The sequence below is a fragment of the Schistocerca serialis genome, chromosome 8 (assembly GCF_023864345.2).
Source record: "Schistocerca serialis cubense isolate TAMUIC-IGC-003099 chromosome 8, iqSchSeri2.2, whole genome shotgun sequence".
NCBI lineage: Eukaryota > Metazoa > Arthropoda > Insecta > Orthoptera > Acrididae > Schistocerca > Schistocerca serialis.
The window spans coordinates 479,015,143-479,030,985 of NC_064645.1; positions in this window are offsets into that span (position 1 = coordinate 479,015,143).

Below are 15,843 nucleotides of genomic sequence, written 5' to 3' on the forward strand. Positions count from 1 at the left end.
TGGTCGCATCCGTGTTTGGCGACATCGCGGTGAACGCACATTGGAAGCGTGTATTCGTCATCTCCATACTGGCGTATCACCCGGCGTGATGGTATGGGGTGCCATTGGTTACACGTCTCGGTCATCTCTTGTTCGCATTGACGGCACTCTGAACAGTGGACGTTACATTTCAGATGTCTTACGACACGTGGCTCTACCATTCATTGGATCTCTGTGAAACCCTACATTTCAGCAGGTTAATGCACGACCGCATGTTGCAGGTCCTGTATTGGCCCCTCTGAATCCAGAAAATGTTCGACTGCTGCCCTGGCCAGCACATTCTCCAGATCTCTCACCAACTGAAAACGTCTGGTCAATGGTGGCCGAGCAACTGGTTCGTCACAATACGCCAGTCACTACTCTTGATGAACTGTGGTATCGTGATGAAGCTGCATGGGCAGCTGTACCTGTAGATGCCCTCCGAGCTCTATTTGACTCAATGCCCAGGCGTATCAAGGTCGTTATGACGGCCAGAGGTGGTTGTTCTGGGTACTGATTTCTCAGGATCTATGCATGCAAATTGCGTGAAAATGTAATCACATTTCAGTTCTAGTATAATATATTTGTCCAATGAATACCCGTTTATCATCTGCATTTCTTCTTGGTGTAGCAATTTTAATGGCCAGTAGTGTAGCTACAGCCAAATGCCGGGATGGCTCATTTGAAAGAGTACGGCCGACTTTTTCCCCAACCTTCTCTAATCCGATGACACTGACGACTTCACTGTTTGATCCCCTCCCTTAACCAAACAACCGACCTGTTCCTGGACCACAGTTTCATCCAACGTACCTAATATAAGTAGGTAATATATCACCTGATCAAAATCATCGGGACACCTCTCACACCTTTCACATATATGACGGCTTGAACTCTACTGAGGACCCTTTCAGGCAAGTGTCTTGATGACAGTCCATTCTTCCTTAACACCCGAAACCAGGGAAGGTAGTGATGCTGGACACTGGGGTCTGGAGCGAAGACGACGTTCTGACTCATTCGAAAGGTGTTCCATTGGTTTCAGGTGGGACTCTGGGCAGACCAGTCCATTTCAGGAATCTTATTGCCCACAAATCTTTGCCTCACATATGCTACTCACTGTCAGGGTGCATTTTGATGCTAATAGAAGCAGTCATCGTCGTCCATTGTCCCTCTCCTCAACGCCACACACAATCTTGTAAAATGTGTTCATAGCCTTCTGCCCTTCTGCGTTAGATCAATAAATCAATAAGGGGGGGAGGGGGAGGAGGAGGAGGAGAGAAACTCTAAGCACGGAAAGTACTCCCATTCTGTAACACTGCTTCCTCTCTTAACTGTTGGGACTGCACTTCATGGCACCTAAAGTTATCCGGGAATTCGCCAAGTCCAAATCCTTCCACTGGATCGCCACACGATGTAGCGTGAGTCACCACTCCAAATAACTCATTTCCAGCCATCTGCTGCCCAACAGCGTCGCTTAGCGTTGCTTACAGGAATGTGTGCCCTGCTAGAAGCTGCTCCACCATTATACCCAATTTCTTTTAACTCCCTGCACATAGTCATTGTACTACCTGGATTACTGGTAGCGCCGCGCGGGGTAGCCGCGCTGTCTTAGGGCGCATTGCCACGGTTCACGCCGCTCCCCCCGTCGGAGGTTCGAGTCCTCCCTCGGGCATGGGTGTGTGTATTGTCCTTAGCGTAAGTTAGTTTAAGTTAGATTAAGTAGTGTGTAAGCCTAGGGACCGATGACCTCCGCAGTTTGGTCCCATAGGAGCTTACCACAAATTTCCAAATTGCTGGTAACACTTTGGGTCTCAGGAGTGATTCCTTCTGCTGATTTCATGCGACTTCTTACAACTACCCTCTTCAATCCTCAACGGCCCGTGTCCGTCAGTACATGAGGTCCATGTGCTCTTGTTTTATCTGAGGTTAATCCTCTGTGTTTCCACTTCACAGACACATCATCAGCAGTCAGCTTGGACAGTTTTATAAGGGCTCGAAGATCTCTGACTAGTCCACGTTCGAAGACAATCATCTCCCCTGACGGACTCATTCTGCTGCTACTGATTCTCTACCGACAACACAATGCCCGTCCCCGTCTCTTTTTATACTGCCAGGTCCGCCAACCATGACATCTAGTGGTCAGTTCCGTATTACATAGGGCTTTATCCATAGCTTTGAACAGATTGTGTATATGAGTATGATATTTACTACACAAAAGGATAAAAAATGGAAATGAGCGTATGGCATCATTGACCGGGAGGCCCCATTCGGGGAACTTCTGCCGCCAAGCGCATTTCATTCGACGCCACATTGGGCGACTTACGTGCCGGTGATGAGGATGAAATGAAGACGAGGATAACACAACACCCAGACCACGAGCGGGGAAAATCTCCAACCCGGCTGGGAACCGAACCAGAGCCCACTTGCACGGGAGGCAAGCACGTTACCACCCAGCTAAGCAGGCGGACTAGATAAATGAATGATGTGGTACAGCAAGAAGATATACAATGTGTCCCACTCGAAAGAGACGCCACAAACCTGTGTAGTAATTACGCTGAAATTGAACCGTGTGTTTTGTTACGTTTGACTTGGCAACCCTACACTCTCCTACATCGTTTGACGCAACAGTGTCTTTCTGCGTAGTGTTGTGGCTGTAGCTTAGTGTTTACTATTTAGCGACAATGTATCGCTATTCTGACGTAGAGTGTGTGTTTCTCGTGATGCAATATGGGATTACTGGTTCCATTAAGACATATCAGCGAATGTTTGTTGAACGATTTGCCAACCAGCATACCATACCGTCTAAATGCTGCACGCAAAAGTTACTAAATAAGGTGGAGAACAGTGGAATGTGTTGGATCTTCAGGGAGGGGGATGGACGCCATTATTGAAGGAAATTGACTGAGCTGATTCAACGATTGTTAGCCTCTCCTGCAAAGACTCTTAGACGTTTATCTGGGGAATGCGGAATGTCAAGGAGCACATGTCACAGAGCTGCGAGGGAACCCGGCATGTATCCATACAGAAACTTCTTGGCAGATTGAGGCTGTGTGACGGACCGATACTCGAACTGGGGACCTTTGCCTTCGCGGGGAAGTGCTCTACCAATTTTTTTTATATCATTTTGTTCTACATTGTTCGTTGAATTTGTTCGGGGTGGACGTCCTATACCACCCGTTTAGGTTTTTAGTTGATCCATTCATTCAGTTTTTTTTTTTTTTTGTTTTTTTTTTTTTTTTTTACAGAGGCTAGCTAACGCTCTGACCGAACACGCTGAGCTACCGTGCCGACACCAACTGAGCTACGCAAGCAGACTCACGAATCGTCAGAATCGTCATCACAGCTTTACTTCAGCCAGTACCTTGTCTCCTGCCTTCCAAACTTCGCAGAAACTCTCCTGCTGTATGTATCCATACAGGTTTACAGTTGTTCAGAAACTGAATGTCAAAAATGGCTCTGAGCTAATGGGACTTAATATCTATGGTCATCAGTCCCCTAGAACTTAGAACTATTTAAACCTAAGTAACCTAAGGACATCACACACATCCATGCCCGAGGCGGATTCGAATCTGCGACCGTAGCGGTCACGCGGTTCCAGACTGAAGCGCTTAGAACCGCACGGCCACACCGGCCGGCGAAACTGAATGTCAATGACAAAGAGAAACACCTTACATTTTACCGTTGGTTTCAGCAGTTTATTGCCCAGAGACCAGAAACATTGCAGTACACATGGTTCAGTGATGAGGCGTGGTTCCTATTATCCGGCTGTGTAAACTCTGAGAATACACGTTCCTGGAGTGATGAAAATCCACGTGCACTGTTCGAGCAACACCTGCATTGGGAATTTGGGAACCTGCTGTACGATGAGGAACTTACCCTCGGCTGGTACCAACAGGATGACGCCACATGCTACACGTCTCGAGTGTCCATGGCTGAGATCGAATCACTTTTCCATAGCAGAGTGATTTCAAAAGGACTGTGGCCCCGAAGGTCACCTGGTGGCCTAAAAGGCAAAGTCTACAGGAACAAACCACAAAACTTGGAAGATTTGCGAGAGAACGCCATCCTTTACAGCTAGGCAGTGACACCAGAGGTTCTGGCAGCAACATTCGAGAATCTGCAGCGTCGTCTGCAACTGACTTTACAAGTCGAGGTGGTCACTTCCAGCACCTTTCGTGATTCTCCTCTATTTCCCCATGAACAAGGTATGACACGTGCATTTCATTTCATTTCCTGATTTTTGCCTCTAAATGTAATTTAAGCAAATGTTTTTTGTTTGTGGGGCCGCTTTCGTGAGGAACAATGTGTACTTGCTGGTGTAGTTGATTTCGATAATTGAGTCTACATACCTAAAGATGAAGCCCTCAAAAGGCCTTTGAAAACAATTACAGATAAACGTAAAAACACAAGTGAGTATAAATTAGCACGAAAATACTATGTAAGCTCCAAAACAAACCAAAACATCCCATCAAGCTTTTCTCTCGACAAAGTCCAATTGATCAATAATCTGTTTAAAATCTCGGAGGGACTCCTACGGTAAGTGACCGACGGTAAACACACATGAAGCTCATGGAACTTGGTAAGAGTCAACAAGTATTTTGCATCGGTAAACAAATTGCTGATGCTCTCAACTGCGACTTCGAAATCGTGGATCAGACAACCTGAGAGTAGGAAGTAGCAGTTATGATTGACGTTGCAGTCATGGACCCATGTTTGTGGTTACTAAAAGTGCTTATAGCGAAGGTGAAAAAATGGAACCGGTCTTAGGAGTCTAAGACCGATAATAATAGTTTTACGTAACAAATATATACCCTCTTTTTATGATCGAACCGGTGTTTACTAATCCCTTTTCATCTGCTATAAGCTACTTAGTACATCAGAGTATGCTTTATAAACGGATTACTAAACTGGTAATGTCATTTATATTTTTAGGATATTTAGTAAATATTACAGGCCACAAATAATAAAGGCTTTTTCTAACTATCGTTAAATCTGGATTTATTATATTGCTAGTAAGCTTCAACAAATTTGGTATTTGTATAATTGTTAGTATTGTAGACGAACATATCATGTCAATTAATTGGCTCTAAGCACTATGGGACTTAACATCTGAGGTCATCAGTCCCCTAGACATAGAACTACTTAAGCCTAACTAACCTAAGGACATCACACACATCCATGCCCCAGGCAGGATTCGAACCTGCGACCGCAGCAGCAGCTTGGTTCCAGACTAAAGGGCCTAGAACCGCTCGGTCACATCGGCCGGCATATCATGTCATTCTCGCATATTTCCACATCTGCATTTTACAGCATCTCATAACTTACAGAGATACTACTAAATACACAAAACCGAACAGCTAGAACAGTGTGACGTTTACGCACGGGAGTCGTGTACACAGGAAGTTAGTCATTCCAATCCGTCACAAAGTACGAACGTCAATATTCACCTTCAAAATTCGGCGTAAGTAATGAATCCAAATTTGAAACAAACAATAGTGACAGCAGCTGCAGCACTAGAGGAAAAATGGTCTTCATTACTTAGTGGCAATGTTACAGACTATTTCAAAACGAGTGCAACACGAGACAACAAAAATCTCTCATGTAGCCACATCGAATTCCGATCATTTACACAATATAATGAAATGTCTGTTATGGAACAAAGAGAATCTTATAATTTAAACTAGTTGGTGCTTGGGTAGTTCAGTTGGTAGTGGCACTTACCGTGAGTTTCCGTCCATCATACAACGTAAATCTGCCATTAAATTGCAAATATTGGAGACTATTCAAATGTAGGAGAAGAGGGGTTAGCTTTTAACGTCCAGTAGTCAGGTGCAAGGATTGTGGTGGAGTTGGAAAGTTAATATATCCGTCATTTAGAAAGAGTAAATCACGCCACTCACCTCAAGAAATCTCTCACATGAAGATCTTTTACAGTCTTGTTTCGTGACTATGTAAATGATGATTGTCTTCTAAAAGCCGTGCCTCGTCACTGCAAGCATATTGCTCTATATTGTCGTGTCTTCTTCATTCCTTAATTGTTTTGGTACTTCGCTACTGCCACTACAACTTCAACCACATTCTTTCTTGTCCCCCTCTCGATTTTCGTTCGAAAAACCTTTTTCTTCTGCTATTTGTGATAAGAACTTGTTTGTGCAAATAAATGCACAGAAAGTTTTGTTTTCCTATTTTGGACAGTTACTATAGGCATTGTCGTTGATCTTTTTCAGAACATCGTCACTGGTTTTGCTTCCACCTCGTTCTCAGTAGTCTTCTCCACAGCCACGTTTCTGTTGCTTTCAAGCGCTGTCTGTCTTCAACAACGTCCTACTTTCACAGTCATTTAGGAGAACGTTCCGTATCAGACCTCTCAGGGGTGTTTTCACCAGCGCATCGCGCAGTGCAGAATGCAGAAGGTGGCTTCCCTGTGTTGACTTCCGCGCAAACCCCCACTCCTCGACTTTGTGCAATATATACACCGAGCGAGGTGGAGCAGTGGTTAGCACACTGGACTCGCATGAGGGAGGACGACGGTTCAAACCCGCGTCCAGCCATCCTGATCTAGATTTCCGGCGATTTCTGTAAATTGCTTGAGGCAGACTCCAGGATGGATCCCATGAAAGGCTATGGCCGGCTTCCCTCCCCATCCTTCCCTAACCCAATGGGACCGATGAGCTCGCTGTTTGGTCCTCTCCCCATATCAACCGCCCAACCAATCGCTATCTCTCTCTTTCCTTACGCTCGTCTCGCTCGCTCCACCTGTCTCGACTTTCTCCAAAACTTCACCTCTGTTTTCTTCGTCATTGTCAAATGTTTATGTGCAGTGGCTGTAGAGCTTTGTTTGGTGGAACAAGATTATCGGCGCAAAAGAGATTTAAATAATAATAATAATAATAATAGCCGACACCTCATGTTCTGTTATTACCAAGCAACAAACTTAAGAACCAACGCAACTGGATACAGATCACAAGTATACACAACATTTACTACCAGATACCCAGAATTAAAATTTTTAACAGAACAACGACTAGCTTATCAGATCCGTGTAATAATCAAAAATAACAGGATACCCCAGTCAGAATTAGAAAACATCAAACAACAAGTACAACAAATACTAGAACAAAATAATGTGCAATCAGAAGAAGAAGAAAATACAGTAATGGACTCAAACATCCCACAGCAAACAAACACAGAACACGCATCAATTAAACAATTAGAGGAAAACGAAATCTTAAGACAGCCACCAGAACAAGCACGAATAGAACACGAAGTGACACACATGTTAGATATAGAAGAAAAATTTTAGCTGACATATATAGAATACAAAGACACAAATACAGACATTAGACCATTCTTGCATAGACCACCAAATAACCCACAAGTCTAAACAACAATAACAACTATCAACACAATCATACACAACAAAATAAATGAAAATACAACTATGGAAGAGTTACAACTACTGGTTTATATAGGAGCACTCACTACACTAAATATACACACTAGGCAGAGATCATAACCAACCAACACACAGAAGAAACCCACAAAACCAGCATGGCAACACAGGCTACAGATCAGAGTAGAAAAACTGAGAAAAGACAACGGACGGCTAACACAATTTATAACAAATGAAATGTCAGAAAAAAACGAAAAAGGTTACGTAAAATCTCACAACAAGAAGCGATAGAGCAATTAGATGAAAAGAAGCAGAAATCACAAGCATTGGCCAAACGACTTAGAAGATACAAAAAAAGTGAAAATAGAAGGAAACAAAACCAAACATTCAACACAAACCAAAAGCAATTTTACCAGACAATAGATAACACAAACATTAAAATAGACAATCCACCAAACATAACAGACATGGAACACTTCTGGAGCAACATATGGTCAAACCCAGTACAACATAACAGGCATACACGGTGGATACAAGCAGAAACAGACACATACAAGATGATACCACAAATGCCTGAAGTGATAATTTTGCAACATGAAGTCACCCAAGCAATTAATTCTACTCACAATTGGAAAGCCCCTGGAAAAGATAAAATAGCAAATTTCTGGCTAAAGAAGTTCACCTCAACACATTCACATCCAACTAAATTATTTAACAGTTACATTGCAGACCCATACACATTCCCTGATACACTTACACATGAAATAACTTATCTGAAACCTAAAGATCAAGCAGACACAGCAAACCCAGCTAAATATCGCCCCATAACATGCCTACCAACAATACACAAAATATTAACTTCAGTCATTACACAGAAAGTAATGACACATACAACACAGAACAAAATTATAAATGAAGAACAAAAAGCCTGTTGCAAAGGAGCACGAGGATGTAAAGAGCAACTGATAATAGATGCAGAGGTGACATATCAAGCTAAAACTAAACAAAGGTACACTACGCATACATTGATTACCAAAAAGTTTTTGATAGTGTACCCCACTCATGATTACTACAAATATTGGTAATATACAAAGTACATCCTAAATTGATACAGTTCCTAAACATAGTAATGAAAAATTGGAAAACCACACTTAAAATCCAAACAAATTCAAATAATATCACATAACAGCCAATACAGATTAAGCGTGGAATATACCAAGGAGACTCATTAAGTCCTTTCTGGTTCTGCCTTGCTCTGAACCCACTATCCAACATACTAAATAATACAAATTATGGATACAATATTACTGGAACATACCCACACAAAATCACACATTTGCTATACATGGATGATCTAAAACTACTGGCAGCAACAAATCAACAACTCAACCAATTACTAAAGATAACAGAAGTATTCAGCAATGATATAAATATGGCTTTTGGAACATACAAATGTAAGAAAAGTAGTATAGTCAAGGGAAAACATACTAAACAAGAAGATTACATATTTGATAACCACAGTGACTGCATAGAAGCAATGGAAAAAACAGATGCCTATAAATATCTAGGATACAGACAAAAAATAGGAATAGATAATACAAATATTAAAGAAGAACTAAAAGAAAAATATAGACAAAGACTAACAAAAATATTGAAAACAGAATTGACAGCAAGACACAAAACAAAAGCTATAAATACTTATGCTATACCAATATTGACCTACTCATTTGGAGTAGTGAAATGGAGTAACACAGACCTAGAAGCACTCAATACACTTACACGATCACAATGCCACAAATATATAATACATCACATACATTCAGCAACAGAAAGATTCACATTAAGCAGAAAGGAAGGAGGAAGGAGATTTATCGACATAAAAACCTACATTATGGACAGGTAGACAATTTAAGAAAATTCTTTCTAGAACGAGCAGAAAATAGCAAAACACACAAAGCAATCACTCATATAAATACATCGGCTACACCACAGCAATTTCATAACCACTTCTACAACCCTTTAGATCACATAACATCAACAGATACGAAGAAAGTAAATTGGAAAAAGAAAATACTACATGGCAAGCACCCGTATCATCTAACACAGCCACACATCGATCAAGACGCATCCATCTTCATGGCTAAGAAAAGGCAATATATACAGTGAGATGGAAGGATTCATGATTGCAATACAGGATCAAACAATAAACACCGGATATTACAGCAAGCATATTATTAAAGATCCCAATACCACAACAGATAAATGCAGACTTTGCAAACAACAAATAGAAACAGTAGATCACATCACAAGCGGATGTACAATACTAGCAAATACAGAATACCCCAGAAGACATGAAAATGTAGCAAAAATAATACATCAACAGCTTGCCTTACAACATAAACTTATAAAACAACACGTTCCCACATAGAAGTATGCACCACAAAATGTACTGGAGAATGATGAATACAAATTATACTGGAACAGAACCATTATAACAGATAAAACAACACCATATAACAAACCTGACATCATACTCACCAATGAAAAGAAGAAATTAACACAACTAATCGAAATATCCATACCCAATACAACAAATATAAAAAAGAAAACAGGAGAAAAAATTGAAAAATACATCCAACTGGCTGAGGAAGTCAAGGACATGTGGCATCAGGATAAAGTTGATATTATACCAATTATACTATCAACTACAGGAGTCATACCACACAATATCCACCAGTACATCGACGCAATACAGCTACATCCAAACTTATATATACAACTACAGAAATCTATAATTATTGATACATGTTCAATTACCCGAAAGTTCCTAAAAGCAATGTAACATATACCGTACAGTTAAAAGGAAGTCACGCTTGATCAAGGTCCGCGTCACTTTCCATTTTTGACCAGACATAACGTCTGAGAAAAGCAAGAATAATAATAATAACTTTAAATATTGTTTCAACAGTAAACTATCTCTTCTAATTTCTACTTTCCTTTACTTGCAATTGTTGTACTATTATCTGGAACAAGCGACGAGACTGACAGCAAATCCTAAAGAATTTTTTTAAATTACATTCGGAAATACTTGGACGCAATCTCGTTTTGGCACAAGACAAAACAGAAAAAACCTATCACATAGACACGTGGAACCAAACGAAGAAATTATCTTCGTTGCTTCTCTGCGCAGCTTAGGAAACTCTTCCTTCGACAAAGTCTGGTAGAATACGAGTAAACATTTGGTACTGCAAAGTACGTCCTTTCCGTAATCATCGGTTCGTTCTAAATGTAAATCACAAGTTGCACTTTCAGTTGCTACCGAAAAGCGCTTTACAGACACATCCACTATTGGCTGATAGTAATTTCCTGTAACAAAAAGAAAATCAAATGTTAATAAATGAAAATGAAATATTAAGTTACCTTGAAGCAGTAAAACTTTATGTTTTAATAAAAAGGCACTGTCGACTGTTGTTTTAAATGTAATGTTACACTTGTACATTTAACAAAATGGACTTTATTTTGCGGTTGGTGATATACCGGTACATCACCTGAAATCGCTTACGCTAAACTCATTTTCAAGGGATTGTAGCACCTCGGCGTATTTTTGACAGGGAGCGCCTTCCCACTCAGGTGATGTCAAACAAATCCGTTGTACTGTTTTGAATAAAGCGCTTTTAGAATACCGCGTGTCTTATTAAAGGTAAAATTGCACAGCTTACTTAGGTCAGGGAACTGTTGCGCACTTTTCGGTGAAAGATAGTTTCTGAGGAGCTGAGATTCAAATTGGAAAGTTTGTATTTCGCAAGAGGCGAAGAATTAAGGAGTTTACATTAAGTTTGTTTACATTTCTCTCAAAGGTATATTCGTTTTCATTTTCGCTCGTATTATTCCTGACACAACCTTTTTACTCTAATTTACGGCAAATACCGTGAAGGGTGCTGTGAAAGGACTCTTACAGCCAGTTATAAAGTCGCTCTACGTTTAGCAAGAGCTGGGAAGCCGTTTCTAGAAGGGCCATTAAGAAAGAATATGTTGTTGGACGTAGTAGAGATAATGAATCCCATATTAGCTCCCGCATACAGGAGAATACCGCTGTCCGTCATGACTATATCGCGGTGAATCAGCAACATTGCCGGTAATTTGCATGAACATTTGGCAACCGAAACTGAAGACGTTATAGCGTACTCTATCGCACTTAATGACTCCACGGATATTAGGGTGACGGCTCAGTTAGTCATCTTTTTGCCTGGTGTGGACGACGAACTACATGTGACGGAAGAGCTCCTGGATAAGATTTAGATGCAGGACACTGCTACAGTATGGCTATTCTAGAAGCAGTCGGAAAGGCAGCTGAAGCGATAGGGCTCACTTGGGGAAAGCTGTTTTCCGTAACCAAGCAAAGCGCGTTAAAGTGAAAAGGGTTTATTGGCCTACTGCTCAAATAGCTTAGCATGTCGAATTTACCTCCTGTCGATTTTTTTGCATACCTAGAGTCTCCATTTGTCGGTCTCCAAGATATGACGAACGTAGAGGTGCGTATCGTGAACTATATTCGTTCTCAAGGGCTCATTCACAGTCAGTTCAAAGAGTTTTAAGTTAATTTGAAGAGGAGTATCCTGATATCCCCCCTACCAAGCTGAGTACGCTGGTTGACCAAAATAAAAGTCATTTTCCGAGTATTTCGACGACGCCACGCCTTGGCTCAAGTTTTCAAGGACAAAGGACGTCCGGAGCCACTTCTGCATGAACCTGAAAGGATACCTGAATTAGGATTTTTAGCAGACATTGCGGCTCTCCTAAATGATTTAAGTTTGAAATCAAAAAAGAAAATAATCTCATCAAACGCAGTTTGCTGTAGTGTGTTTCAATAGATTATTTTCCTACACACGTAATCACTATACCGAGGATTGGACATTTGGCTTTATTGCCACGGCTACAAACAAATTTAGAATGTCTCCATTGCAGTTGAAGCAGACTTTCGGAAATCTTCGATTCTTACGATACAGGTTCTCCGTTATTCTAGTAACTGTTTCGCGCTTATCTGTTTGTTTCAGTGCTGAATAAGCCTCCTATGAACGCACTCGATGTTAGACTTATAGAAGCGAGTTTGAAAAACACAAAAGGTAGAGTACGCGTGGTGACATTGGAGTCAGAAGAATTTGTAACAAAGAACGGAGTTAAGCAGGGAGATGCCCTGTCTCCGCTACTTTTTAATTTTGTCCTAGAATATATTGTAAGAATGGCAGCAGATAATTCAGAGGGTGTGGAGGTAAATATAAATATTAAGGTATTAGGGTATGCAGATGATCTAAACATCATTAGCGATAGGAAAGAATCTGTAACAGCAAATGCGAATGCGTTAATCAAGGCTAGTGAAGATGTAGGTCTAAGGATAAGTGAAGACAAAACTAAATACCTGGTTACTGCCAGAATGCCAACAGCAGTAGATCAGGAAATGTTAAGAGTTGGAGACATGCAGTTTGAAAAAGTGAACACATTTAAGTATCTAGGCGTGGACATCACTTCAGGAAATGAGATTGAATCTGAAATGATGAAGAGATTACGGCGGGAAATGCGTGCTACTTCTCACTGAATAGATTACTTTCATCACGGATTTTGTCTAGGAATTTAAAGATTAGAATATACAAAACTATTATTCTACCAGTTGTGGTGTATGGGTGTGAGACTTGGTCTCTCACTGAGCAAAATGAAAAGCCGTTTCGAGTATTTGAAAACAAAATTTTGAGGAAAATTTTCGGAGCAAAAAGGGATGACATTAGCGGAGAGTGGCGAAAACTGCATAACGAAGAGGTTTACGAACTCTATTCAAGCCCTGACATAATCAGTGTTATTAAATCACGTAGGCTCGAATGGATGAGGGCAGGGCAGCGCGCAGAGTGCTGATAGGACGCAGAGGGAAAACGTCCTGTGGGGGTACTGAGGCATAGATGGGAGGACAATGTGAAGGCTGATTTGAGGAGCCTAAGTATTGAAGGTGAATGGAAGGAAATAGCCCAAGACAGGGACAGATAAAGAAAATACGTTGCTGCGGTAATGGACTCTCGAGTCCGGTATGACCAGTGAGTGAGTGTGAGTGAGTGATGAACGCTCTCGGCAGCGATACAGGGCGGCTTCAGTATGCAAGCCGAGCAGAGGCGAATTAGGTCGAGTTACACCGATGCACCGAGAAAATACTCTGTGCACTTCCGCTTTGCACGCGCGCGTTTATCCGTGTGTGAGAGTCCCTGCTCCAGATGAATATCTTGGCGCTTTGTTTCTATTCTCTACGTCTTGTTTTTATTTTATATGCAAAAAGACTTGTTCAGTAGTACCTGACGTCGTTCATTTAGGTACTGCAATTAAAGATCACATTAGGATATTTAGAGGTGAGATCAAGGTCAGTTTTGATAGTTCCCATACCCAGCAACAGATGGCAACACATATCTCTAAGCTTTTACATTTGACGGTTAGCCTGTTTTTCAGCGCATGTTTTCAAATCTTTTTGTGATTATCATGCTGCAGAGCCCGCCCGGTTGGCTCAAATGGCTCTGAGCACTATGGGACTTAACAGCTGTGGTCATCAGTCCCCTAGAACTTAGAACTACTTAAACCTAACTAACCTAAGGACATCACACACATCCATGCCCGAGGCAGGATTCGAACCTGCGACCGTTGTAGTCGCGCGCTTCCGGACTGAGCACCTAGAACCGCTTGGCCATCACGGCCGGCCCGCCCGGTTGGCCGTGCGGTGTAACTAACGGCTTTCCGGGCGGGAAGGAGCGCCTGGTCCCCGGCACGAATCCGCCCGGCGGATTTATGTCGAGGTCCGGTGCACCAGCCAGTCTGTGGATGGTTTTTATGCGGTTTTCCATCTGCCTTGGCGAATGTGGGCTGGTTCCCCTTATTCCACCTCAGTTACACTATGTCGGCGATTGCTGCGCAAACAAGTTCTCCATGTACGCGTACATCACCATTACTCTACCACGCAAACATAGGGGTTACACTTGTATGGTGTGAGACGTCCTCTGGGGGGGTCCACCGGGGGCCGAACCGCACAAGAACCCTGGGGTGAATTGGACTGCGGTAGTCGTCGTGGGGTTGTGGACCACTGCGGCTGCGGCGGGGACGGAGCCTCTCCGTCGTTTCTAGGTCTCCTGTTAACATACAATTCAATACAATCATGCTGCACCTTTCTCCCCTGTAATTAAAGTACCTATATAACGAAATTTATCAACTTTTTGTGTTTATTTACTTCAGTGTGGTTGTCCGTTCTCCTCCTCATTTAATTTATTGACTACACCAATATTTATTTTTTCTCTTAATTTTAAAGTAAAAGATTTCATATTTGCTGAAAGTTTAGATAGTTTATTTCTGACTTATCTTTCGCCATCAGTTATTAAGGATTATATGAAGTGAATGGTAATCCTATTCATTTTAACTCCAGACACTGCTCGTTTTGAAGAGCGTCATAGCTCTTTCGATGAAAGCCATAGACAAACAAGGAGACAATGACATAGGAATAACTAAGTGAATTAATAGTGACCAGTCACTAATCTTTAGCTTATTAGTAATTAGTAATTACGACGCATTTTGTGAGCCTCACTCAACCATCAGGTATCAGTTCAGCAGCACTGCTGGCAGTAGTTGCAGTCAGTGAAACAAGTTGTAACTATTTCTTGAACTTTCGAGATCATTGCTTTACTGGAAGTAATGTTTCCGAGCTAAACACCAAAACTAGCTCCTAATGAAGCAGCAAAGCCACGTCGCATCGTGATTCAAGAATTTAAGTTTAGTGACTGATTTATTTGCAGTTAATTACTAATATCTTTAGGAAAAAAACGGAGGAAAATCTTAACTGTATTTATAGACGAGGATTTGAACGTGGCTCTATGACTTTACAATTACTGGGTATTATACATATATTGCCCAAAGAAGGTTTAATTGAGTGATGCGTGGCGGGCAAGTTGCAGTGTAGCGGCCGGACCAGACAAATAAGCCAGAGCCGTCGCTCGTTCTTAAGGGCTCCAGGAAGTCGAGTGGTGAGGTGCGTGGTTACTTGAGAAGCCGGCAGGCGGAAGTCTGCTGGGTTTCCCCAGCGTGGATGGAGGTCAATCTGAGCCACCTCACGCCTATGGAAGCCGAGCAGCATGGCAGTGTAATTTGTCTAAAACTACAGCATGTACGGGGTCTTAACAAAAGGTATCGAATATTTTGAGAAGTGATAACGCCCAATAAAATGAGAAAAAACGGCCAATAAACATGGGCTCTAAAATGCATGCCTTAACAGCTATGCGCACTTGTTCAGTAATGGAGATGTGTTTCATAGAAGCGAAGATACAAATGTTCACATCTCTTAAGGTATGCATTTAAGAGCCCATATTCATTGAGATTTCTTCTTTTTTTTTCAGGGTTAGGGGGTTGGCAGTACTAACACC